General features: G+C 39.0%; 1 long non-coding RNA gene across 1 annotated transcript; it reads right to left on the minus strand.

Moving 5' to 3' along the window:
• Positions 1-2364: 2364 nt before the first annotated feature.
• LOC122236400 lies at positions 2365-24279 on the minus strand. Its single transcript, XR_006214456.1, has 3 exons — positions 24206-24279; positions 15367-15462; positions 2365-2466 (listed from the first exon to the last, which is right to left on the minus strand). It is a non-coding gene; the product is annotated as an uncharacterized LOC122236400 (long non-coding RNA).
• Positions 24280-25230: the final 951 nt, after the last annotated feature.

The following is a 25230-nucleotide window of genomic DNA, read 5'->3' on the forward strand; positions in this document are numbered from 1 at the left end:
AAGCCTGCCACTATTTTGTTCCTGAAGTCCTGGGGAAACCATCTCACTTTCCTCTTACAACCTTTTAGCCTTCTCCTTTGTTGCCCCCTGCCTCATGTCCAGGTTTAATATTTGTGCCTAGTGAGGAAGAGCAAGAAGGAACTCACCTACACCATCTTGTCCTGACCAGAAGTCAATCTCTTTTCCTTTCATTTTATTTATTTTTTAAATATTTATTTATGAGAGAGAGAGAGAGAGAAAGAGCACTAGTGAGCATGAGTGGGAGAAGGGCAGAGAGAGAGGGAAATGCAGAATCCAAAGTAGACTCTAGACTCTGAGCTGTGAGAGAGCCTGATGCGGGCTCAAACCCAGGAACTGCAAGATCATGACGTGAGCTGAAGTTGAATGCTTAAACGACTGAGCCACCCGGGCGCCCCAATGTCTTTTCCTTTTAAAGAGATTCCCGTTTAAACAAGTAATTCCAAAAAAAAAATTTTTTTTTTTTGTTTTGTTTCTGTGAGTCCGTTGCTACCTGCCATAGAGAAGACACAACATTGGCCTTACTGGTTTGGGCTTACTTTTCCCTTCAACAATCTCTCTTTTTCTGTCTCCATCATCAGTTCCCCTCATCCCTCCAGCCCCCGCCCCCCCCCCCCCCCCCCCCCGATCTCCTCCCATCTGCTGAGGGATAATTTTGGAGTGACTTTCAAACAAATGAAAAACCGGTGGCAGGGAATGAAGACACACAAAATGGAACAGGCTTCGTGTTAGGTTAAACACAAAGGGAGCTGTAAAACAGAGGTGACAGCATCAGTGGTTTTCTAGTGCTATTAAATTAATACTGTGGTTTAAAGTAAGAAGAGATTTGATGGTAATTCAATTAATTTAAATGACTGATGGGGCTTCTATGTTTCAACATTCTTAGAGGTTATTTGTATTTAATACAGATCAAAGTGAAACAAAACAGATTAGCCTTAAAGGCATAATTTCAGATAGCTATGTGAGGAAGTTATTTCAAAGCAGCAAATTGTGAAGTGTGGTTGAGGGTAATTCAGTACACTCATTTTGGAGGAAGTTGTATTTTCTTTAAAGAACAGATTCTAGGGGTGCCCGGGTGGCTCAGTCAGTTAAGCATCCGACTTCAGCTCACGTCATGATCTCGTGGTTCATGGGTTGGAGCCCCACATTGGGCTCTGTGCTGATGGCTCAGAGCCTGGAGCCTGTTTCACATTCTGTGTCTCCCTCTCTCTCTGCCCCTCCCCTGCTCACACTCTGTCTCTGTCTCTCTCTCTCTGTCTGTCTCTCTCTCTCAAAAATAAACAATAAACAAATTTTAAAAAAGAACAGATTCTAAAATTATCACTGCTTTGTTTTTAATCACAATATTTCATTTACTTTGAACTTTAAAAAATTAAAGCGGAATGAAGATATTTAGGCTGGATCAAAACCAAGAATGAGCAGTACTGTTTTAAAGAATAACATGACACAAACTCCAGCTTCCTATGGGGATGACCGTTAATTAGGCTGTAAGGTACAGGCTCTTGTACGTGGAGTATGAACTGTGGTACTGGTTTCCAGCTCTCTTTGCAGATGCGACCTCCACGTGTGTCTTTGCGGACATTCACATTTAACGCTCTGACGCTATTCCTTCAAAACCCACCTTTGCTCCCCCTTGACAGGGGAAGTGTGACAGGTGTCATGAACCTGTTCTACCATTGTCAAGCAACTGTTTGATGCTTAAAAGACTTATGAGATAGAAGAAGGTTATGAGATGGACTTAGGTCCTTGATTATCTTATTTTTTATATCCCTGTTGAGCTAAGGAAATTCAGGTTAATTAGGCTGGGGTCATGTGTGAGATGGGGCAAATGTCTGACCTACTGCACTCCTTCTCTCCCTTTGTATTTTATCTCCTCACTCTTCATAAATTTCTTTTTTGAGTTTTTTAAAAACTATATAAAACACAGGGGCGCCTGGGTGGCTCAGTCGGTTGAGCGTCCAACTTCAGCTCAGGTCATAATCTCGTGGTCCGTGAGTTCAAGCCCCGCGTCGGGCTCTGTGCTGACAGCTCAGAGCCTGGAGTCTGTTTCAGATTCTGTGCTCCCTCTCTCTCTGACCCCCCCCCCCCCCGTTCATGCTCTGTCTCTCTCTCTCTCAAAAATAAATAAACGTTAAAAATTTTTTTTAAATTAAAAAAAATATATATAAAACACATTACATCCATAACATGCAAAGCAATCAATATTGACAAGAGAAGAATTTATTTGTGAAGATAAAAATGTTCATTAGTGCTTTTTTCCTGTATTCACAGCACTCATCCATCTAAGCAGAACAGTCACCTCCACAATCTACACTCTGACAGAAAAAGCAAATGTTTTCCCTCACCATCTAGAAAATGTTAAAGGCAGTTTTCCCTGCATTCATGAAAAGAGACACAGATTTTCTTGTGGCTTCTGATTTGTGCTCTGGATGTATGGTCTTCTGAAGTCTAGAAGGAAATAAAAGAGGAGACGAATCTTTTGTGTGGAGGTTATAAAGACAGTGTGGAGGTGTGTCTGCAGGTGGGGAAATAAATGACATGACTGACAAATACGAGTGACCTCACCTTGGGATACTTGTCCAAGAAGGCACTGTCCCATAACCCATGACATGCCCGGTGAGTGAAACAACAGAAAGAACAATGCAACAAACATTGTCTATGATCCACAATGCCTTGGAGTCACTGCCAGTTACCCACACAGCCTTTGCCCATTGGGACTCCAGTCTGTACCAGGAGGAAACCCTATTCAATTCATACGAGCACATCACGAACTAACTGCCCTGTGGTGACAACATTCCACTATGCTGTAATATTTTATACTGCTCCCATCCAATTATGCCCATGCACGCACCTCTCAACAATGCGACAGGACTTCTGATAGACCAAGTTTCTAAAAAGGCAGGACAGTGATGAGTATGGCCCCTATTTATCTCAGTGGTGGTTCAGTATGAAGATTTTTTTTTTAATGTAGGCTTTTCACAGGCTGCAAGGAGGTACCAACTATCAGGATCCACGTTCACTCTTACAGGAGAGACACAGAAATAATGGTGGCCTCCAAGATTACTTGTGCTTTACCAGGGGCTGGGGTTGGAAAAGGAAAGAGGGATGGCAAACAGAGGAGTAAAGGACCCCAGAGAATGGACCTCCAGGTTCTCTCCTAACACTGTCTCTGAGTGATCGGACTTTGTCCCACAGCTATTTCCTGCTCTCCAAGGTCATAGATTCCTTATATTGTTCAGTCATTGGGTAACCTTGCATTTCAGGGAAGCCTGGACTCATTACCAACCCCAGAATGAGTCTAACTTGATCTTTGCCATTTGTGGTAATTCTATTTCCCTTCCTGATCATTGGTTTGAGTGTGGGCATATGACATATTTTTAATCAATGATATATGAGGGTTACACCCTTAGGACTTCTGGAAATTCTTCCTGTCAAAAATAGAGGCCTAAGGAAGAAAGAAATTTTATTATCCCCTTTCCTACATCTGGATATATATTAAGGTTGACATGCCTGGAACTGCCACAGTAATCTCATAACCATGAGGAGAAGCTAAGAGATTTCATGAGGAATTTGAACTGGAACAAAAATGAGGGTTAGCCACTCAGTTAACCAACTCTGAAAAGGCTCTATTTGTAGCTTCTGGATAGATCAGAAAATAATTCTTTCCTATTGGTTAAGCCAATTATAGTTGAATTTTCTGTTATCTTAGCCAAAAAGCATACCAAATGAGTAAATAATCTGATGGAAAAAGAAATATTTTGCATCATTTCATGAACTCCTTGTGGATTCATGATCAGCTAAGAATCATATAACTTTCTTTCTGGTAATGGGTTATACTACATCCCCTTCCAGATGTTTCTGAGAGTGCATACACTATACTCTTTGCAAGAATCTTTCTATAATTATTAAGTAAAATTTCTTTCAACATGGTCAATATGCGGAATAAAACTGAGGAAAGGGCACCCATAATTAGAACCCTTAATTAGAATGAACTCATAAAATATTATATAAGAAAATAAAAGATATGTGAATATATATGCAAGTTTAAAACCACAAGAAGAAAATACTCATTTTGAGAGTTTGCAAAGCAAATTCAGATCAGAGAGGTGGGAAGGATGTTAGGTTAAAATATATTTGAGTATTATAAGAAGCAGATACAGGTTCTAATAGCTGGATATGGGTGTTTGGACACCAGCGCAGAGAAGGCAGTCTAGGACAGAAGCCCTATTCATTCATGGAACTAGAGTTGAGATACCTACAATAAGCCATGAGTCACAGGGAAGACTCTGCCTCTGCCAGGTGGGGAAAGCAGCAAAGAAGCTTCTTGTATATCTAGGGTTGAGATAGAAAAAATAACTTCCCCAAATGCAGGCCCACCATCATGTGAATGAGCAGGTCCAAATTCATACCAACAGTAGGCAGCAAAAGCTCCTAATGGAGAAATCAACATAAAAATTGACCCAGAGCAATCCTTATCAAAATAACACCTGCATTCTTCATGGAGCTAGAACAAACAATCCTAAAATTTGTATGGAACCAGAATAGATCCTGAATAGAAAAAGCATTCTTGAAAAAGAAAACCAAAGCTGGAGGCATCACAATCCCAGATTGCAAGCTGCTTTATAAAGCTGTAATCATCAAGACAGTATGATACTGGCACAAAAAAGAGACACTCAGATCAATGGAACAGAACAGAGAACCCAGAAATGGACCCACAAACAAGGCCAACTAATCTTTGACAAAGTAGGAAAGAATATCCAATGAAATAAAAGACAGTCTCTTCAGCAAATGATGCTGGGAAAACTGGAGAGCGACATGCAGAAAAATGAACCTGGGACACTTTCTTACACCATACACAAAAATAAACTCAAAATGGATGAAAGACCTAAACATTAAGACAGGAAGCCATCAAGATCCTCGAGGAGAGAGCAGGCAAAAACCTCTTTGACTTTAGCCTCAGCAACTTCTTACTCAATGTGTCTCCATAGGCAAGAGAAACATAAGCAAAAATGAACTACTGGGACCTCATCAAAATAAAAAGCTTCTGCACAGTGAAGGAAACAATCAGCAAAACTAAAAGGCAACCAATGGAATGGGTTGCAAATGACATATCAGATAAAGGGGTTAGTATCGAAAATCTATAAAGAACTTATCAAACTCAGCACCCAAAAGCAAATAATCCAGTGAAGAAATGGGCAGAAGACATGAATAGACACTTCTCTAAAGAAGACATCCAGAGGGCCACCTGACACATGAAAAGATGCTCAACATCACTCATCATCAGGGAAATACAAATCAAAACCACAATGAGATACCACCTCACACCTGTCAGAATGGCAAACATTAACAACTCAGGCAACAACAGATGTTGGCGAGGATGCGGAGAAAGAGGATCTCTTTTGCATTGTTGGTGGGAATGCAAGCTGGTGCAGCCACTGGAAAACAGAATGGGGGTTACTCAAAAAATTAAAAATAGAACTACCCTACAACCCAGCAACTGCATTACTAGATATTTACCCAAGGGATACAGGCGTGCTGTTTCAGAGGGGCACATGCACCCCAATGTTTTAGCAGCACTATTGACAATAGCCAAAGTATAGAAACGGCCCAAATGTCCATGTATGGATGAATGGATAAAGAAGATGTGGTATATATTTACAATGGAGTATTACTGGACCATCAAAAAGAATGAAATCTTGCCATTTGCAACCACATGGATGGAATTAGAGGTTATTATGCTAAGCAAAATTAGTGAGAGAAAGACAAATACCATATGACTTCACTCGTATGAGGAATTTAAGAAACAAAACAGATGAACATAAGGGAAGGGAAGCAAAAATAATACAAAAACAGGGAGGGGGACAAAACATAAGAAACTCTTAAATATAGAGAACAAAGGGTTGTTGGAGGGGTTGTGGTGGCGGGGGGAGATGGACTACATGGGTAAGGGCTACATGTAGGGAGATGGGCTACATGGGTAAGGAACATTAAGGAATCCACTCCTGAAATCATTGTTGCACTATATGCTAACTTGGATGTAAATTTAAAAATTAATTAATTAATTTTAAGAAATGGACCCAGAAAGAGTGAAACCATGAACTCTCAGAAAAGGCAAAGCCAATATCCCCCAACAGGGTTATTTTCATAGCTCAGGAAACCCGTAATGCCATGGAAATCTGTCTCAGCCGAAGATGAGCTCTCAGTTGAAGATTCAAACCACAGGAGGGAGTGAATTACTGGGATGGAGTGTTAGATGGTACAACAAAAAGAAGAATTTACACATTAAGAATAAGAAATAGAAAATCATCTGAAAGGGACTTTAAAATGGTTATTTTTAAATTTTTTTCAATGTTTATTTATTTTTGAGACAGAGAGAGACAGAGCATGAACGGGGGAGGGTCAGAGAGAGGGAGACACAGAATCTGAAACAGGCTCCAGGCTCTGAGCTGTCAGCACAGAGCCTGACGCGGGGCTCGAACTCACAGACCGTGAGATCATGACCTGAGCTGAAGTTGGCCACTCAACCGACTGAGCCACCCAGGCACCCCTAAAATGATTATTTTTAAAATATTTAAATAGGTAAAGAGAAAATAGAAAGGATAAAGCAAGCACAAAACAGTATAAAAAAAGAACAGATATGGAAAATGGAAAAGAATACAATGAAAATCTTAAAATGAAAATCATAACTTACTACAATTTAAAAAAAGCAATTAACTAAACAACAAAACAAATACACAGGAAAAAAATACCGTATATATTGGAACATAGATCTAAGGAAATGACCCAGAATGTGTAACAGAGAAGTAAGAGAAGTTGAGTCATGGAAAATAGGAAGACAGGGTCTAAACTATGTCTGACAGGAATTCTAAGATAAAATTAAATGAACATGGGAGACCTGATGTTACAAAAGAAAATGGCTGAGAATTTTCCAGAATTGAAAAAAAAGTCAACAATCCTAAGATTTAAGGATCACCCGAGGACCTAAATAGGACAGCTAAAAACAAATTCATATCTAGAAGAATCATTGTAGCAAAACTGCAGAATATTAAACAGAAGCAAAATTCTTAAATGCTACTAGAGATTAAAATACATATTCCTACGAAGGAAAAACAATTATATAGACAAAGACTTATAGTCAGCATAGTAGCTAATATTTACTCAATGACTGATGTGGGATGGACATTGTTTTTTGTTTGTTTGTTTGAATTTTATTTGAGAGAGAGAGAGCTCATGTGTGGGGGAGAGGGGTCGAGTGAGAGAGAATCTTGAGAAGGCCCAGGCAGAGCTTAATCCTACAACCCTGAGATCATGACCTGAGCTGAAGTCAAGAGTCAGATGTTCAACTGACTGAGCCACCCAGGCACCCCTGGACATGGTTTTAAGTATCTCTTACTCTCTTACTTAATGTTCACAGCAGTTTGATGGGGAAGATGCTGTTGCTAACCCCATTTCACAAATAGATATGGAATAATGGATAAAAGACAATGGAATAATGTATTCAAAATGGTGAGACATAATTCTATCCAGAGGTCTCTTCATCAGGAATGAAGCTGGGGGGTTGTTTATTTCTTTCCTGATAGATGCATTTAATAATCCATAAACATTTAAAGAGTTGAATAATAATACAGAATATGTGTTAAAAATAGCCACACCAGACATGTCACATTGTCATAAATTCCTCAGAGTTATGTATGTGGTCATTTTGTGTGTGGTGAGCACAGCAGAAACTGGTAGAGCAGATAGTTTTTAACCAAATCTTGGTTTTTCAATGCCAAACCAGACTGAGTTAAAGAAGCTGCAAAAGAAAATATGCAGGTTAAACTGGCACAGTGATTCCTTTCCAAATATTTCTACAGCACAAAAGATGGTCTTCTGTATCAGTAAAACAAGAGCCCTTTAAGTATTTCAAACACACAAAAAAATCCAGTACGAGGAATTGCTTATTTACTGATGGAAGAGCTAAAGAACCAAAGAGCGCTATGAAGCAACCTTACGTTTAGCAAAAGCAAGGTGGCTCCCACTCACCTAGGGCTGGAGTGACAAAAGCAGGAGGTGGCTATACCAGAGTTTAGGAGTCAGGGTCACCTGGTGGGCCTGTCTAATGGGAACTGAGATCATCGAAGGGAGCGACATCCTCTAGGAACTGGAGCCACACTGGTATTGCAGCAACTCTCGGCATTGCCACCTGCAACAGAGCCAGGAGCAGTGGGGGATAGCCTGGCTTTTATCCTTCCCTAGCTCTCCAGGCTTCCACTAGAGCCTTCCATTAGTGAAACCCATCTAGACAGACGGCAAGAGAGCACAGGAAATGTAGCATCCTGCAATGCACACAACAGGCAGAGGATGCATGGTTCTCCAACTCTTCCGTCTGCCTGAGTTCCTCCACTTCAGTTTGCTAGTCAACGTAGGCCTGAAAGCGGCAGGGACGTTTTGTGTGGCAATGACTGAGCTGACCCCTCTTTCATGCAAAGGCAGTGCTTCTTTCCAGTCAGAGTCCTGTTCTACAAGCTCGAACTTTACTTAAGACCATCTATCTATCGAGCTTTTTTGCAATGCCTACGTCCTCTCAAAGCTACTCTGCCCAGAAGCTAATAGAGGAATGTAAAAATAGCTTTAGCGGTCTTTCAGCATGGATTTTCTTATTTGTATTCTAAGTAACTCATTTAGGCAGACCTAGAAAGCTTCTTATTTGCATTTGTTTTGCCCACAGAAAATTCACAGTTTGCCACTGCTTCACGTCATAGAAATAATCAAAATACAAATTGCTTGAACTGTAAAGACAGCAGCTCAGAAAACCTAGGATAAGGAAAAAAAATTAGGGCACATTTTAAACATAAGTGAAAGGTGTTTTTGCCCTGGCTATCTTCAACTTCTGTCTGTAAAGCACAAGCAGAAAAGAATTTTGAGAATTACTTACTTAGTTCACAGAAACTTCATCTTCTCTGAAATCTTATTTTTGACCAAGTGAACCAGAAAAGATGTCAATGTTAAATCTGTTTTCATCTAATGTAGATAACCAGAATCTATATAATTTTTCTTGAATTACAGTTAAGCAATAACTACTAGTCATCTTTATCTACCATCAAAAGAAAAGCATCTGAAAGAAGAATATGCTATTGATCAAATGAAGAGTGTTTGTTAACTTTCATTTTAAATATATAATTATCTATAATATTAAATTTTAGCCATAATATTTTTTATTCATCTATTAGCCTTCATAGAGATTAATGGTTTAATGAAATATTATAGTATTAACTCTGTTGGGCATTTTTGGTGATAGAAAGTATTTTTGGTGGTAGTGTAGTCAATTGTTAACTACTGTGTCCAGAACTGAGGTAGATTTTATAAACTGTCCTAATTTTGAAACTGAGATTGCGCCCTGTATAGGGCTCTGTGCTGACAGCATGGAGCCTGCTTGGGATTCTCTCTCTCTCCCTCTCTCTCTGCAACTTCCTCCACTCATGCTCTCTCTCTCTCTCTCTCTCTCTCTCTCTCAAAATAAATAAATAAACATTTAAAAACAAATAGAACTACCCCACAATCCAGCAATTGCACTATTAGGTATTTACGCAAAGAATACAAAAACACTAATTCAAAGGGATACATTCACCCCAATGCTTATAACGGCATTAGCTACAATAGCCAAACTATGGAAACAGCCCAAATGTCCACTGATTGATGAATGGATAAAGAAGAAATGGTGTATATATGTAATAGAATATTATTCAGCCATAAAAAATAATGAAATCTTGCCACTTACAACAAAGTGATGGTGTCAGACAGTATTATGCTAAGCGAAATAAGTCAGTCAGAGAAAGACAAATACCGTATGATTTCACTCATATGTGGAACTTAAGAAACAAAACAAATGGACATAAGGAGAAAAAATAGAGAGGTAAACCAAGAGGCAAACTCTTAATTATAGAGAGCAATCTGATAGTTACCAGATGGGAGTTGGGAGGGCAGATGAGTTAACTAGGTGATGGAGATGAAGGAGTTCACGCGCTGGGATGAGCACCAGGTGTTGTATGTAAGTGTTAAATCACTATATTGTATACCTGAAACTAATATTACACTGTATGTTAACTGGAATTTAAATAAAAATGGGAAAAAAACAAAAAAAAATTAAAGAAAATAAACTGTCCTAACTTTTAAAAACTTTTTGTGCTATCGGGGTGCCTGGGTGGCTCAGTTGGTTTAGCACCCAACTCCTGATCTCGGCTTAGGTCACAATGTCACGATTTGTGAGTTCGAGTCCTGCTGTAAGCACGGAGACTGCTTGGGATTCTCTCTCTCCTTCTCTCTCTGCCTCTCCCCTGCTCTCTCTCTAAATAAAACTTTAAAATAAGAAATTTTTGTGCTATCAATAAGCAATTATTTCGACTCTTGAGCTGCCTATGTGTATACATTTTCTTTTTAACGTTCAGTGCATATATATAGTTAGTATCACTTGACCAGTTATGTAAGAAAGCTTCGTGGAGTGAGTGTGAGTGTATTTGTGTTTGGTATATTTCATAAAGAACATTAGCACCCTCTTCTGGATGACTCTGGAGGCTGTAATGAAAATATTCTGTCAATCTCTTCCCATTTCCTAACAATGAACAGCTTGAATTGTTCATTAAATTTGCTCCCAATTAAAGCACAACCTTTGAGTAATTTAATTACACCATATATTTCTGAAACACTGATAAGTGCTAGCATCAAAAAAAAACCACTTCATTGCTAAATGTTACCCACTGGGAATAAGTGTTTGGCTTATGAAAAGGAAAAAAAAATGCTGTTTCTACATTTCTCAGATTGAGTGTCCCCAGTGACTCTTGAATATACACAGCTATGCAAGGAGGAAGGAGCAGAAGGACAGACAAGGAGAGCAGACTTGAGCATTCTTCTGCCAGCTGTCAGTACTTGAAGAGCAAGTTTATGCCCTCCTATGCTTTAATACCAGCCACTGACATAATGCAATATTCTTTTATTCAACTGGACTTTTAAAAAAAATCAGATACCTTTTCAATCACACTGCCTGGAATTCCCCAGATGCTTCTGTGATAGATATTGTATGAGACTGGTGATGGAGATGGGATGTACTTGCTTGATTCATTCATTCACTCACTCACTCACTTATTCATTCTATGAATATTTAGTGTGCACCTACTGTGTGGCAAGCACTCTTCTAGGTCCTGGAGATCTGGGGAACAGACTCCAGCTCCCGACTTCATGGAGACTACATTTCTGAGCGAAGGGACATACAATGCAGAAGTACAAACATGATATGTCACATGATAATAATTTCTATGTAGGAAAATGAGAGTAAGTGGAATAAGAAGTGTTGGTAGGTGGTGGGGGGGGCGTATTTTATACAAAGTGGTCAGAAAGTACTATTGATAAGGTGACATTTGAGCAGAGACATGAGTTAAGTGCAAGTTTAAACCTTGTGGGTATCAGAGAAAGAGCATTCCAGGAGAAGGAACAGCAAATGTAAGCCCCTCTGAGGTGTGGCCCTGGATTCCTTTTAAATATTGCCAATGCTGTGTAGCAACTCAGCATGTAACACAAGTTATGAGCCTGCTTGAGCTTTGGAATTTGAAAACTTGGGTAAGATGCTACATATTAGCAACTGACAAAGTACTTAAAATCTCTGAGTTTTTGTTTTCTCTGCTATAAAATGGGGATTTCTACAATTTCTTTCTTCCCAGGGATATTGTAAAAATTAAGTGAAATATTGCAGACAGGTATAGCACTGCTCCCGGTATTGTGCTTAGTTCAGGAAGTGTTAGCTCTCAAACGGGAAAATGCTTCTCAGGGACACTTGAATTTTCTGCAACATTTATGTATTAAATGGATCACAAATGTTAAACTGGAATGTTCTTCTAATAGTAGTCAAAAATCATAATGTAAGCAGAAATACTTCTTTTTCTGGGTTGTCCTGGACAAGCTGCTTTACCTTCGTGAACTTTAGGTTTTGCAAAACGAGGATATTAAATCGGTCACTGCAGCCTAAAGCCTCCAGGTCATATGAGGGCTACTCTCCCTGTTTTAAACCCACAAATAAAATTACTTTTCATAAGGATAATGAGGGGCTAGACTTTCAGGCTTGCTTTGGGCTGAGTTATGAGGCATGGAATTCAGTGGCTGAGGTCTCTGGCTATGGATTGTGACAATCTGGCCAAAGTGCTATCCCGAAAAGTTGTTCAATTTACATTTACCTGAAGAGCATTGCTTTCCTCAAACTCCTGTGTTCTTGAGATATTTTCAAGGGCTCCATTATCCAGATCTAACTCCAACACCTCCACTACCAATGAGCCTCCTTCCAGGATTAATTGTCTCTCAATCCCTTCTTCCCAAATTCCATTCTTTCTCTTTCTGCCTCTTGAGGGAAAGCCCCTTTCCAAGCTCACTCTGTAAGTCAGCTAAATACGGTGAGATGAAGTGTCTGAAGACTGTGAGGGGTGACTGAAGGAGCAGAAAGCAGAGAAATGATCCCTCCAGAACCATTTCCATGGGGGAAATGAGTCCAAAAGATGGGGTGGAGAATCAGGAATCTAGTCTATTCCTCCTAAGGCGTCTTTGTCCAAGTTTGAAAAATTGTCAGAGGGTCAGGTAATGCAGGCTGCCTTACTCATCCTTAGAATTTTTAAACAGGATTAAACAGAACTGGTCAGAGCATTGAAGGAACAGCTAGCTGCCCAGAGGCAAAGTAACGTACAGGAGGCCTTGGTGTGGCTAGCTGTTAAGTAGCAAAGTCTATTCGAGAAATTGCCCAGCTCATGTTAAAAATCTCCCTCCTTTTTCCTTGCAGAATTTATCAGAACCCCCAGAACCTGTTAAAGCTGATTCTGGAATTTACTGGATTTTGACTCTGGGCAAGTTGTTCAGCCTTTCCTGAGCCTCCAGCTCTGTTTGTAAAATGGGGGTGATGACAATTAGCCAGGAGAGTTGCCTGGCACATAGTATGGCTTCAGGGCATGGTAGCAATTATCAAGATAAAGGGGCAGCATGGTGGTTCTAAGGAGTTATGCATATTGTAAGGCACTTGCTAGCTGGAAGACAGTATGCTAATTTTGGTAAGATACAAGTAAGTATGAAATAAGAAATATACGAAATGGGCATGAAGAAGATCTGAAGACTGAAAAGTCAGATATTTTGGATGTTACATAATTAAGGTGTGGAAAAACTAATCATGCAGTTGGCAATCAGGCCTCATTTATTCCTCCTGAAGTTCCTACATGGCACCAAATCTACTCTAGTGGAAACTCGGAAGCAGTGACAACACAGGACATGGGAAATGGACACTATGCAATCACCTGCATTGAGACCAAAATCCATTGTACTAATCAGTTACTGGGATCTTTGCATAATTACACATGCTCATGGGACGTTTACTGACTTTGTTAGCTCTCATGGCTGCTAACATGTGACCCTTGGGACAAACACCATCCTGGTAAGAACTAGCTTTTTCTTTCCAGTGTGGAGATATTACAACACAGTCAGAGCATAATTATTAGCTGTGTGTTGGTGACTCAGTTTTTCATTTTCACTTTTCTTTTGTTCTTAACCCTATATAATATTTATTTGCTGTCAAATGAAGTAGAGACTGGGAAATAGTTGCATTAAATTCTATGTAATCCATTTCCCAAAACAAAAATAAACAAATATGTAACTCTTAAAAATATTTAAACCACCTTAGGATTATTTAACACAATCTTTTTCATGTCAATAAGCATTTTAGGGAACATAAGGTGCAAAGGGCTAAAACAATGTGAGAATATGTTCAATTTCTTTTGTTTTTGGTTTTTTAATAATTTTTTTAATGTTTATTCATTTTTGAGAGACAGACCATGAGCTGGGGAGGGGCAGAGAGACACAGGGAGACACAATCTGAAGCAGGCCCCAGGCTCTGAGCTGTCAGAACAGAGCCCGACACATGGCTCAAACTCACAAATGGTGAGATCATGACCTGAGCTGAAGTCGGATACTCAACAGACTGAGCCACCCAGGCACCCCAAACTCTCTTTGAATTAAAGGTGGAAAATCAGAAAATCAGGAAATAATACTTGCAGTTAACAGACTGAAAAAATTTAAATATGTGATAAAATCCTAGTGGCTAAAGCTATGGAGAAGCAGAAATTTTTATTTTATTTTATTTTATTTTACTACTTTACTATATTTTATTTTATTATTTTATTTTATTTTATTTTAGAGAAGTATGCACTTCTGTACAAGATTGTGGTGGTATAACCTTTCCGGAGGGGAAATGTTGTCCTATCCATCAGTATTTAAATGATACTTTCCCTTGCACTTTCTCCTGGGAATTCCAAAGCTAGGACTTTTATTGTCAATATTCTTTCATAAATTTTCAAGCTAATGGACGAAGATGGTTAATGTGGCTTATAACAACAGCAACAGCAATCAATGGAACAACAGAAATTGCTACCTATATTTCATAAATAGGACATATATACGTGTGACGAGATAACATTTTGTAATATTACCTGTTTGGGGGGTAAGACTGATTATCTTTTTCACCTGGTGTAGTGGGTCCCTTGCTTCAGGGGACAAATGGCACAGCAGAATGCAAATGACAAATACGTAGAGAACATTTGGCTTTTGAGTTTCAAATGCCTAGACCCTGATATTTAGAAGCTTGTGCAGTAAACAAGAGAAACCTATTTATCTGCCCTCCAAGATAAAAACTTCCTGGGTTGGCAAAAGGGAAGCAGTTACAGAAGGAGCATGTATGTGCACTAGAAAGGAGCCTTCCATTTCAGGCTGAATCCAGGGACGGTTAGTAACAAAAGCTACAGATCATTTTGCTGAGTCTAAGAGAAAAGAAAACCTGCCTCTTAGATAGAGGCCTGCATGGGACTAGAATCTACCCCCACCCCCAGCCAACTCCCATGACCACCAATGTTGACAGCATCCTGACATAGTGCTGAAAAAACAGAATAGGAAGGAATGGCTCCCAAATGCCAGCATGGTTCAGTAATCCCGTGTGTCTGAGAGTGGCATAGACACATCAGGGAGATCCAAAGAATCTAAGGGAAATGGAGTAGGAGTCAGGGATGATCAACAGAGATCTACATGGAGCAGTGCTTGAGGACCAGGAGGAACAGTAGACATCTTAGCATCTGCCAGCACAGAATGACAATAACAAGACAACATCTTGTTAGATGCCACACTCGTGTCTTAGGACTTCTGCTCTACATACGTCTCATGGAACTCAGATAAATGCCATGCAGAAAAACCCTGAAGTAGCAGAGATTCCGTTTTTGGCCACCCATGGGAATTGAATCTTGAGATGAAATTAAGTTGAGCTAAAGAGAAATAAAGATAATTGAACGTCTTCCTTACCTTAGTTATTGGAATGAGACAGTCTCTCACTTCACATACCATGGAGTAATACGTATGGAAAATAATGAGGCAAGCAAATATGCTCCAATGTGAGATCTGCAAGATAAATTTTACATTAAAAGAGGGAAAAAACAATTTGAAAGTACGCATTCATTTGCATAAAAATGTTGTATGTGCTAAATGTTTCAAGGATACGAAAGAAATGAGTAACTGATTTCCTCTAGACACTGAGACTTTTCATTTTATACCATTTTCTAAAGATTTCTTTTAAACCAAGAGCATATATTACTGTTATAAAACATATTTACAATGCATAATAAAATATCCTTTCATCTTTATACCGTGTTTTGTGATCCATTACATTGAATTAGAATTCCCTTTATGTAGCATTTATTTCAATAATTTCAGAATAAAGGATGAAAATATGGGTCTTAAATATCTTTTGAGTGTGGCATAAAGCTGTCAAAGAGAACTCATTTGGTTTTCTTTTTTCAGTGACGAAGGGTGTTGCAATGTGCCTTTAAGGAAAACAACTCTTTCTCCATCGTTTCTATAAAAGTCAACACGCAATTTTTCTCACCACAAAACTACAAAAAGTTTTTCTTAAAATGTGTTGATAATCAGAACAAGGACATATGATTTGAAGAACTGGGCAAAGTCATACATTTTCATATGCCCTAGCCTATGGTCATACATGTAGGTAATAGACACTGAACATATCACCAGAACTTAAATATGCAGAAAAGAATGGCTACCTTCAAAGTCATCCTGCAGTTATTCTAAGCCATGAAAACTATTTTGTAAGCCATTGTTTTGAATTGCTGTTAGAACGGATAGCATATTATTTTGATTGTTGTAACAGGTGCCAAGTAATCACCATTTGAGGGTGGATTTAAATTTTAATAGCAGCTAAAGGGCATTTAGAGTCAAGAATGGTAAGACAGTTGTTCAATAGAGATAATAAATTTACAATTAAAAAACAAGTGGGGTACTATAAAATAACATGATTGTTCCACAAACTCTGAAGGAAAGAATGTCTATTGCCCCAAATAAACTCTTTTTTAAATGTTTATTTATTTATTTTGAGAGAGTGCACTCAAGTGCACACATGAGTTGGGGCGGGGCAGAGAGAGAGAGAGAGAGAGAGAGAGAGAGAGAGAGAGAGAGAGTCGAAAGCAGGCTCCACACTGTCACTGGGGCTCAATCTCACAAACCATGAGTTTCATGACCTGAGCTGAAATCGAAAGTCGGACTCAACCAACTGAGCCACCCAGGTGCCCTGAAACTCTTGAAAGTCTGCAGCATCATTTGAACAACTGTATTGCCTTCCTATCAGGCTACTTTAAAATAATAATTTTGATGAATGAATTTTAGCCTCTCTGTTAAAAATCAGTCTAATGACTCATGGTGGTAGCATTCTATATATCATAACTTTTTAAATATGGAACTACAGGATTTTAAAAACCAATTTAGTGGGTGCAACCAATATTAAGAATATAGAAAAGAAAATATCAGAGTTTATGATATGTAGTCAGGGAAGCACCATTTTATCAAACTTTGTTTCAGTTATTTATTTTTAGCCACACATTCATTATTCAGTAAAAATTTATTGAGCCCCTGTTTTGTGCTAACCCAGGGCTCTAGACCAGAATCTTGCCCTTGTTCAAATTTTGGGCCAGGTACTCCTTTATTGTGTGTATGTCTAGCAAGGAGGAGATTGTCCTTTGCGTTGTAGGATATGTAGAAGCAACCTAGGTGTTATGGGCTGAACTATGTCCCCCATATTTCATGATCACTCCTCTCCAGGTGAGTTTGGCCATGAGCTTCTAGGACTTCTCACTTGACCGGGCAGCTGGGTTGGTTAGTAGAACAAGAGAGAAGCTGAAGCTTCTAGTTTCTTAAGAGTCCAGAACGTGACACAATGTATCCCATTGACAAGGTAGCCCTAAAGCTAAATTAAATAGGAGGGAACATCAGCTTCACACTTTGATGAGAAAAGTGTCAAAGAATTTGGGGGTCGTGTTTCAAAACTGCCACATCTTCAAACAACCACATTAAGTGTATTTTCTATTAATATGTCCTAATCTTACAGACAACTAAAACAAAGAGAGATTAAGTAATTTGCCCAAAGTCACATAACTTTTACATGTTATCTTTTGGTCTTCAAAGACAAACCACAGCGATTCTGCTGTTCTGCCTCTACTTGCGATTAGCACATATAAAACTCCACATCCTTCAGGGGTGCCTTGGTGGCTCAGTCAGTTGGGCCTCCCACTCTGGATTTCGGCTCAGGTCATGATCTCACAGTTGGTGGGATCACACCCCACGTCGAGCCCCGTGTCAAGCCCCACATTGGGCTCTGCACTGACAGCACAGAGCCTGTTTGGGATTCTCTCTCTCCCTCTCTCTCTGCCCTTTCCCTCCTCATGCACAAGCACACACTGTCTCTTGTTCATAAATAAACTTAAAAACAAAAAAACCCACTCCACATCCTTCATAATTTAGAGCCTGGAATAGCTGTTTGAGGGCAAAAGACACAGGGGTTCCATAAAATGAGAAAAATATGGATAGAGATTTTATCTGATGGTGGGCAGATTAAAAGGTGAAGGAACTCAGTAATATGTGCAACAAATATGGAACGATTAGAAGATATGTGATCACAATGGAGTACTACATGGCAATGAGAAAGAACGAAATAGGGCCCTTTGTAGCAACGTGGATGGAACTGGAGAGTGTGATGCTAAGCGAAATAAGCCATACAGAGAAAGACAGATACCATATGGTTTCACTCTTATGTGGATCCTGAGAAACGTAACAGAAACCCATGGGGGAGGGGAAGGAAAAAAAAAAAAAGAGGTTAGAGTGGGAGAGAGCCAAAGCATAAGAGACTCTTAAAAACTGAGAACAAACTGAGGGTTGATGGGGGGTGGGAGGGAGGGGAGGGTGGTGATGGGTATTGAGGAGGACACCTTTTAGGATGAGCACTGGGTGTTGTATGGAAACCAATTTGACAATAAATTTCATATATTGAAAAAAAAAAGAGAAGATATGTGATCAACATGATGCTTGAATTTAAGCAAAATAATAATACATTAGAAAGTCTCTCCGGACTTGAGGTCTTTTTGAAAAAATTATTCCAGATAAAGTTGCACATGCCCATTAAGCATGCAGTGAATCTTTGAGCTTTTAAGAGGAAGTGCTCTAAGTAAAAAGTAATTTTATTAAAAGCCAAAACAACTCCTATCAGCACATAGCAGGAGTATGCGTATTTTTTTATTGTGTCTCAGAACTGAATGCTAAATAGAGTCTAGTATTTTTTGTAATGTAAATGTAAGTGGTACTTAGCCATTTAACACAAAACCCAGTTCTGCCCTTCCTAACAGAAAATATAGAAATGTTTAAAATTCAGTGGAGGGCACATTACTGGCTTATTGACCAAACAGGTATCTTCCTCCAAGGAAGACACAGGAGCTATTCAAACTCATAGATATAATTCAAATGCATTCTTTTTTTTTTTTTAATTTTTTTTTTTAACGTTTATTTATTTTTGAGACAGAGAGAGACAGAGCATGAACAGGGGCGGGGCAGAGAGAGAGGGAGACACAGAATCTGAAACAGGCTCCAGGCTCTGAGCTGTCAGCACCGAGCCCGACGCGGGGCTCGAACTCACGGATCGTGAGATCGTGACCTGGGCCGAAGTCGGCCGCTTAACCGACTGAGCCACCCAGGCGCCCCTAATTCAAACGCATTCTTAAGTATACAGTATACAGCGGCAGTTTGGTTTCCAATGACACTCTTCAACTGAAATTTGTGCTGTTTAAAACAAGACAAAACAAAATTTCCTTTCCTTTTTAATCTGAAGAATCGGTATAAGAACGATGATTATTTTCTAGCCAGTGATAAATACTTCTGCGTCCATGATATTCAATATACCAGCAAGTAGAGAAGAGGACAAGGTATTTGATCACCGAACTTCTACATTCCACGTGGGCTGGGAACCTGCCTGATGCATTCACTCTTGTAACTCCACTCCCTGGTACATTTGTGTGGAGTAGACATTCAACAGACAGTTCCTGAATAAATGAGATGTTTCTTTTGCTCCAAGAAATAATATTTAGTCAGAGTGCTTGTCCACTTAATGGACTTAAATCAGATTTATCAATACTTAAAAATATATTTTACCGCACTTCCTTAATTGTTATGGAGCAGCAGGGGCATTAGAGACAACTTCTCTTAAAATTTTTAAAAAATTATTTTATTTTATTTTGAGAAAGAGACCGTACGCACACATGGGTGAGGGGCAGAGAAAGAGAGAGAGAAGGAGGCAGGAAGGGAGAGAGAGAGGGGGAGAGAGAGAGAGGGGGAGAGAGAGAGAGGGGGAGAGAGAGAGAGAGGGAGAGAAAGAGAGAGAGAGAGAATCTTACACAGGCTCTACGCTTGGCATGGACCTGGATGCAAGGTTTGATCCCACGACCCTGGGATCATGACCTGAGCTAAAATTAAGAGTTGGACACTCAACCAACTGGACACCCAGGTGCCCCTAAACTTTTCTTTTCTTTTCTCTTCTAGTCTTTCTTTCTCTCTTTCTTTCTTTCTCTTTTTTTTTTCTTTTTTTTTTTTTTTTTTACTAATAAAGAAACTGAGTCTAGAAACATGGACTCTAGCGTACCTGGCCAAAGTTCACAGATGCTGCAGAGACCCAAGTCAGAGCTCCCCATCCAAGTGGACACAGACTTTGCCATACTCATTTTTTTTTATGTTAATTCATTTTCTGAGAGAGCATGAGCGGGAAAGGGGCAGAGAGAGGGAGACACAGAATCCGAAGCAGGCTCCAGGCTCTGAGCTGTCAGCACAGAGCCTGATGTGGGGCTTGAACTGACGAACTGTGAGATCATGACCTGAGCCGATGTCGGATGCTCAACTGACTGAGACACCCAGGCGCCCCTTGCCATACTCATTATTAACGCGAAAGGAAACACATCTATATCTTACCGAGTCAAGTACATGTCCATGTTCCCCCAGGTGGGGCTTGGCCCAGACAAGAGTAGAATCTATTACATAAATGTGTCCAAGCATTTGTGGTTTCTTTTTCTTTCTTTTCTTTCTTTTTTTTTTCTTTTTTAGCACTATTGCCCTGTTATTTTTTTCACTACGTTTATATCACCTATCTGACAACATTCAAATGCTGAAAACAACAGGTACCTGTTGTGTTTATTAATACAGTGCCTAGTACGTGATAGGTGCTCAATAAATTGTTAGTAGGAGGAAATAAAAAAATAAAATTCTGTTACAACATCCTCCTGAGTCTCACTTGTTCAATATATTGGTTAAATCTATGCAGGTTTACTCAGGGCTGGCTTCTCCACTCAGGCCAGGGGCACAATGCCTAGGAAGCATGAAGAGGCTCATAAAACTGTTTCAGTATCCTTTAAAAATCAGAAGAAAAAATTTATATGATCCAGTCTGGATTATATTCATCTTTACGCCAATGCAGTTATAAAATACAAGTTTTAGTATGTTTTTGAAAAGAAAGAGCCAGGAAGGCAAGTTGCTTAGGGCCCACGAAAATTATACTATGGCCCTGGGCTCTCCTGGGATGCTTTTAAGAGCTGATGCATGAAACTACAGACCTGCACTGAGCTCACTGAAAACCTACAGACATGAACGTGGAGCTCAATGTGTGTACCCAGCAGTACACACATTGGAGAAAGTGCGCTGGTGTCTGGCTACTTGCTGAGAAATATACTGGGTTAACTAATGGTAGAGATGTTAAAGTCAAAGATGGAAACTCTGGGTGAGCTGCTCTCTCAAAGTTTATTGGGGAAAAGGATTCACAAGTTTTTTTCTGTGGACCACCCATAAGATACATGTAATGGATCAGTTACATGTACATTACATGTTACATTACATGTAATGGATCCTCTTAGCCTCCTGGGGCTGCCAGTTTCCTAAGAAGCTGCAAAGGGAATAGGTTACCAGTGGAGGCAGGAGCACACACCTTACGTCAATGACAGCCAGGTGAGCGGTCCCTGATGGTAGGGATTGGGAGTGTCTTTCTGAAAAAGAGAAAGTCTTCCAGGCTGAGAGGGAACGAAGCCACTTACAACAGTATCAGTCAACTAGGAGCCTTCCTACTCACTGACACTGACCCCTCTTCATTTCTGCCAGAAACCTGTTAGCAAGGGAGAGAGGAGGAGCAAGGAAAGAGCGAGGGAAGCAATCCACAGCATCCTCCGCCATGTTGGTTTGGGCTTAGGGAAGGATTTAACTTTTACTCAGTTTTGCTACTTTGATTATTAAATGAGACTGGAAATTACAAATTTCAGAATCAAGAAAATTGTAAATAACCTATAACTTTTTGTTGAGAGAGCAATTCAAAATCATGTCTGAGGTTTCTTTCAGGGGCCTGGGGCAATCATGGGAGACAAAAAAATAAGGCAATTTGTTCAGTATCATCCATTTCAGTGGAAATATTCTGAAACAGTCAATACCTCCACAAATGGTTTCACAAATTCAGATTTCCCATCACTTGAATGTTCATTATTTCACACTGTGGAATAATCAATCTTCATATAAATAAGCAAATAAAATGAGCATAGAATTTAATTCATGATTCTATATGCCAAGTCATAAGTGAGGGCTGAGAGCTCCCACAGAGCCTTCTGAAAGAGGAAGATACTGGTCAAGGACTACATGACATGCAGACAGCAAAAGGAGAGGCCTGGGTGATATTAAGGAAATTTCCATTTCATGTTGCAGAGTACTGATCACATCAGTCAATCTATTCTGGATACATACAACACATGTGTTTGTGATCACTTCTGTTTATATACAAATATTTGTGGAAAATATGGAAAATTTAGAGAACTTAGTATCAACCTGTTTTCATATAGGGGAGTTGAATAGAACTGTTGAGGATTCAAAGTAAATGTCCCAAATATGTTATTTTTTGAAGTTTCTTCACTGTGTCAACCTAGAAATTTCTTTTTTTTTTTTTAATGTTTTCACCATCCGCCACCATACAGTTATTACAATATTATTGACTATATTCCCTATGCTGTACTTTTCATTTCTGTGACTTATTTATTCTATAGCTGGAAGTCTGTACCTCTTAAGCCCCTTTACCTATTTTGCCCATCCCCTACCCTCACCCCTCTGGCAACCACAAGTTTGTTCTCTGTATTTAAAAGTCTGGGTTTTTTTAGTTTGCTTGATTTCTTTAGATTCCACATATAAATGAAATCATGTGGTATTTGTCTTTGTGTGACTTATTTCACCTAGCATATCAACCATAGATATTTCTCTCAATTTCTATATAATTTTAATATACAACATATTTGTGAAGGTATTTTTCAAATAATTTTAATGATAATAAATGAGAAACCATTTACATATTTAAGTCTCCCATTTATCTATTTCCCCAAATATAAGCATAAATTCTGTTTTCTTAATAATCTAGGATATGATTTGCTTATGTGTTGCAGACTATGAGTTTGGAGTTCTCTCTTGTCCAGCAAGAGAGCTGATGCAGAACTGAATATGAGAGAGGCTAATGTCCGGGAGGAGACAAGAACCCCAAACAGGGGTTTCATCTCCATATTCACTGAGCTCACAACATATTACCCACGTGGTGAATGTGAAGAAAACAAGATCTTACACATGTGAATGTGGAGAAAACAATCAGACAGTAATCATTAACATGTGTGTGTGTGTAAGAAGCAAAGAGCCTGGGGGACATGTGGAGTTTGTGATCAAAGCACAAAAGTATATTGGCGTCAGATGGGAAGTAATCTCCTGCAGGTGATATAACAAGTTACTCATGATCCCATTCTAACCCATTTGTGTAAGTAGAACCTCTTTCCCCATACCTAAAGAAATTAACTAATGATGAATTTGATCACAAATGCTTGACCATGGAAAGGTGGGTGTGAGGTTTCGGGTTGAAATGAAAAGTCACACAACTGCTTTTAAGGTACAGAAGTCTCATCTTAGAATTTATGTAACAGCCATTCCTGTCTGGTTCTTTTTTTTTTTTTTACTGTTACTTCCAGTGATTATTTCTCAGAAATAAAGAAATGTTAACGTATTTATTGATGGAAACACTGGCAGGTAAGTCTTTTGCAAGACTTTTTGCAAGACTTTTGAAGATCCTGTTCACCAAAAATACCTACCCGCGGCCCTTCGCGGAACTGATGTTTTAAGCCCATCCTATCTTTTCCAATAACATCCCATTCAAACCTAGTTTGTTGCATTCTACATTTACGGGCCACCAAAGGGGTGCCAGACACCAGGCTTAGCAATGAATGGGCTACAAATATGATTGATCTATACTTCCTACCTTTAAGGAGACCATTTATTTATCCAATAAGCATTTTCTGTGAGCCTACGATGTGCCACATTTCCTGTCGAAGTTGGAGATACAGGAGGCAGCCAAGATTCTGCCATGTGGAGCTTACATAATATAGTGGGCAGGTAAACACTGACAAGGTAAATTGGATCATAATTGTTATACAGCAGTAGAGGGTATTAAGATAGCACAGGAAAAAGGCACCTAACTTAGTCTGGAATATTAGATAGGCTTCTTTGTTAACATCAGACATTACATTACAAGAAGTAGAATAAAACCAGAGAATTATAAGCTGAAAGAAACATTTTCAAAGTGAAAAGAGCACTGGGATAAGAGTGGCCAGTTCTGATTGGTTTATGACTGAAGGAAGTGGAAATCTAGGCTTCCCAGAATAGATGCCACTGGAACTGAGCAATGAGGGACATTTTATTAAGGTACAGTCTAAGGCAATCTAACAAACTCCAAAACATAATGGCATGAACAAAGTACTACCTTGTAACAGACCAAAGATCAGATGATGCTATCATCCTCCAGATATGACCTTCATCCTTGATGCCAAGGTGGCCGCTACAGCTCTTGTCATCACATACGGATCCCACCTGGCCACAAGAAAAAAAGGACGTAGATTGGTATGTGGAGACAAGGAAAAAACCCTGTTAAAATTTAAAGTGAAAAAAGTAGGTTGTGCAATAATATACATGGTATTAACTCACTTTTGTTAACGATAGCATATATGCGTCATTTGAAATAGATATAACATATACATTATATTTTTAAAATATATTCATATATATGCATATACATATATTCGCATACATATACTTCTATATAGAAAATTGTATATTCCTGTAAGCAATGGAAGTAGGAGGTGGGAAAAAAAAATCTTACCTTAGGTAGTTCTAGATTCTTTGAAGTTTTATGTGTATTACTTTTATAAATATGTGAAACATAAAGAGAAGAAAGGATATCAGAGTGTTAGTGTGCTTATATTTTCTCTTCATAAGCTCTCATGAACACAAATGCACACAAAATATACATAAGACCAAAAAAAACATTACCTTTAATTAATCTGCATATAGAAATAAAGCCATGCAGAGAGAATTACATTTCTCTTGCTTAATTTATAGATCATGCTAAGGAAAAAGTAATCCCATATTCATTTCACTGCTCGAAGAGTTGTAGAAAATTGTGTTATTTGTTATTCTATCACTGAGTATGATGGGTCCCTGGCTAGTAAAATAAAAGCACTAAGTAATGATGGACTTTTTTTTTTTTTTAAACTTCAGGATGTTAACCTATGGTTGCTAGATCATTTTTTTTTTTTTTAAGACTATTTTCTCTTCAGGGAAGTTTTAGGTTACAGCAAAATTGCACAGAAGGGACAGAGATTTCCTATATACTCTCTACCCCAACACAAGCATAGCTTCCTTTATTATCATCTTCCACTACCTGAATGGTAGAATTTTTACAATTGATGACATTACACTGACACACTGTAATCACCCAAAGTCCACAGT

The sequence above is a fragment of the Panthera tigris genome, chromosome A2 (genome assembly GCF_018350195.1).
Source record: "Panthera tigris isolate Pti1 chromosome A2, P.tigris_Pti1_mat1.1, whole genome shotgun sequence".
Lineage (NCBI taxonomy): Eukaryota > Metazoa > Chordata > Mammalia > Carnivora > Felidae > Panthera > Panthera tigris.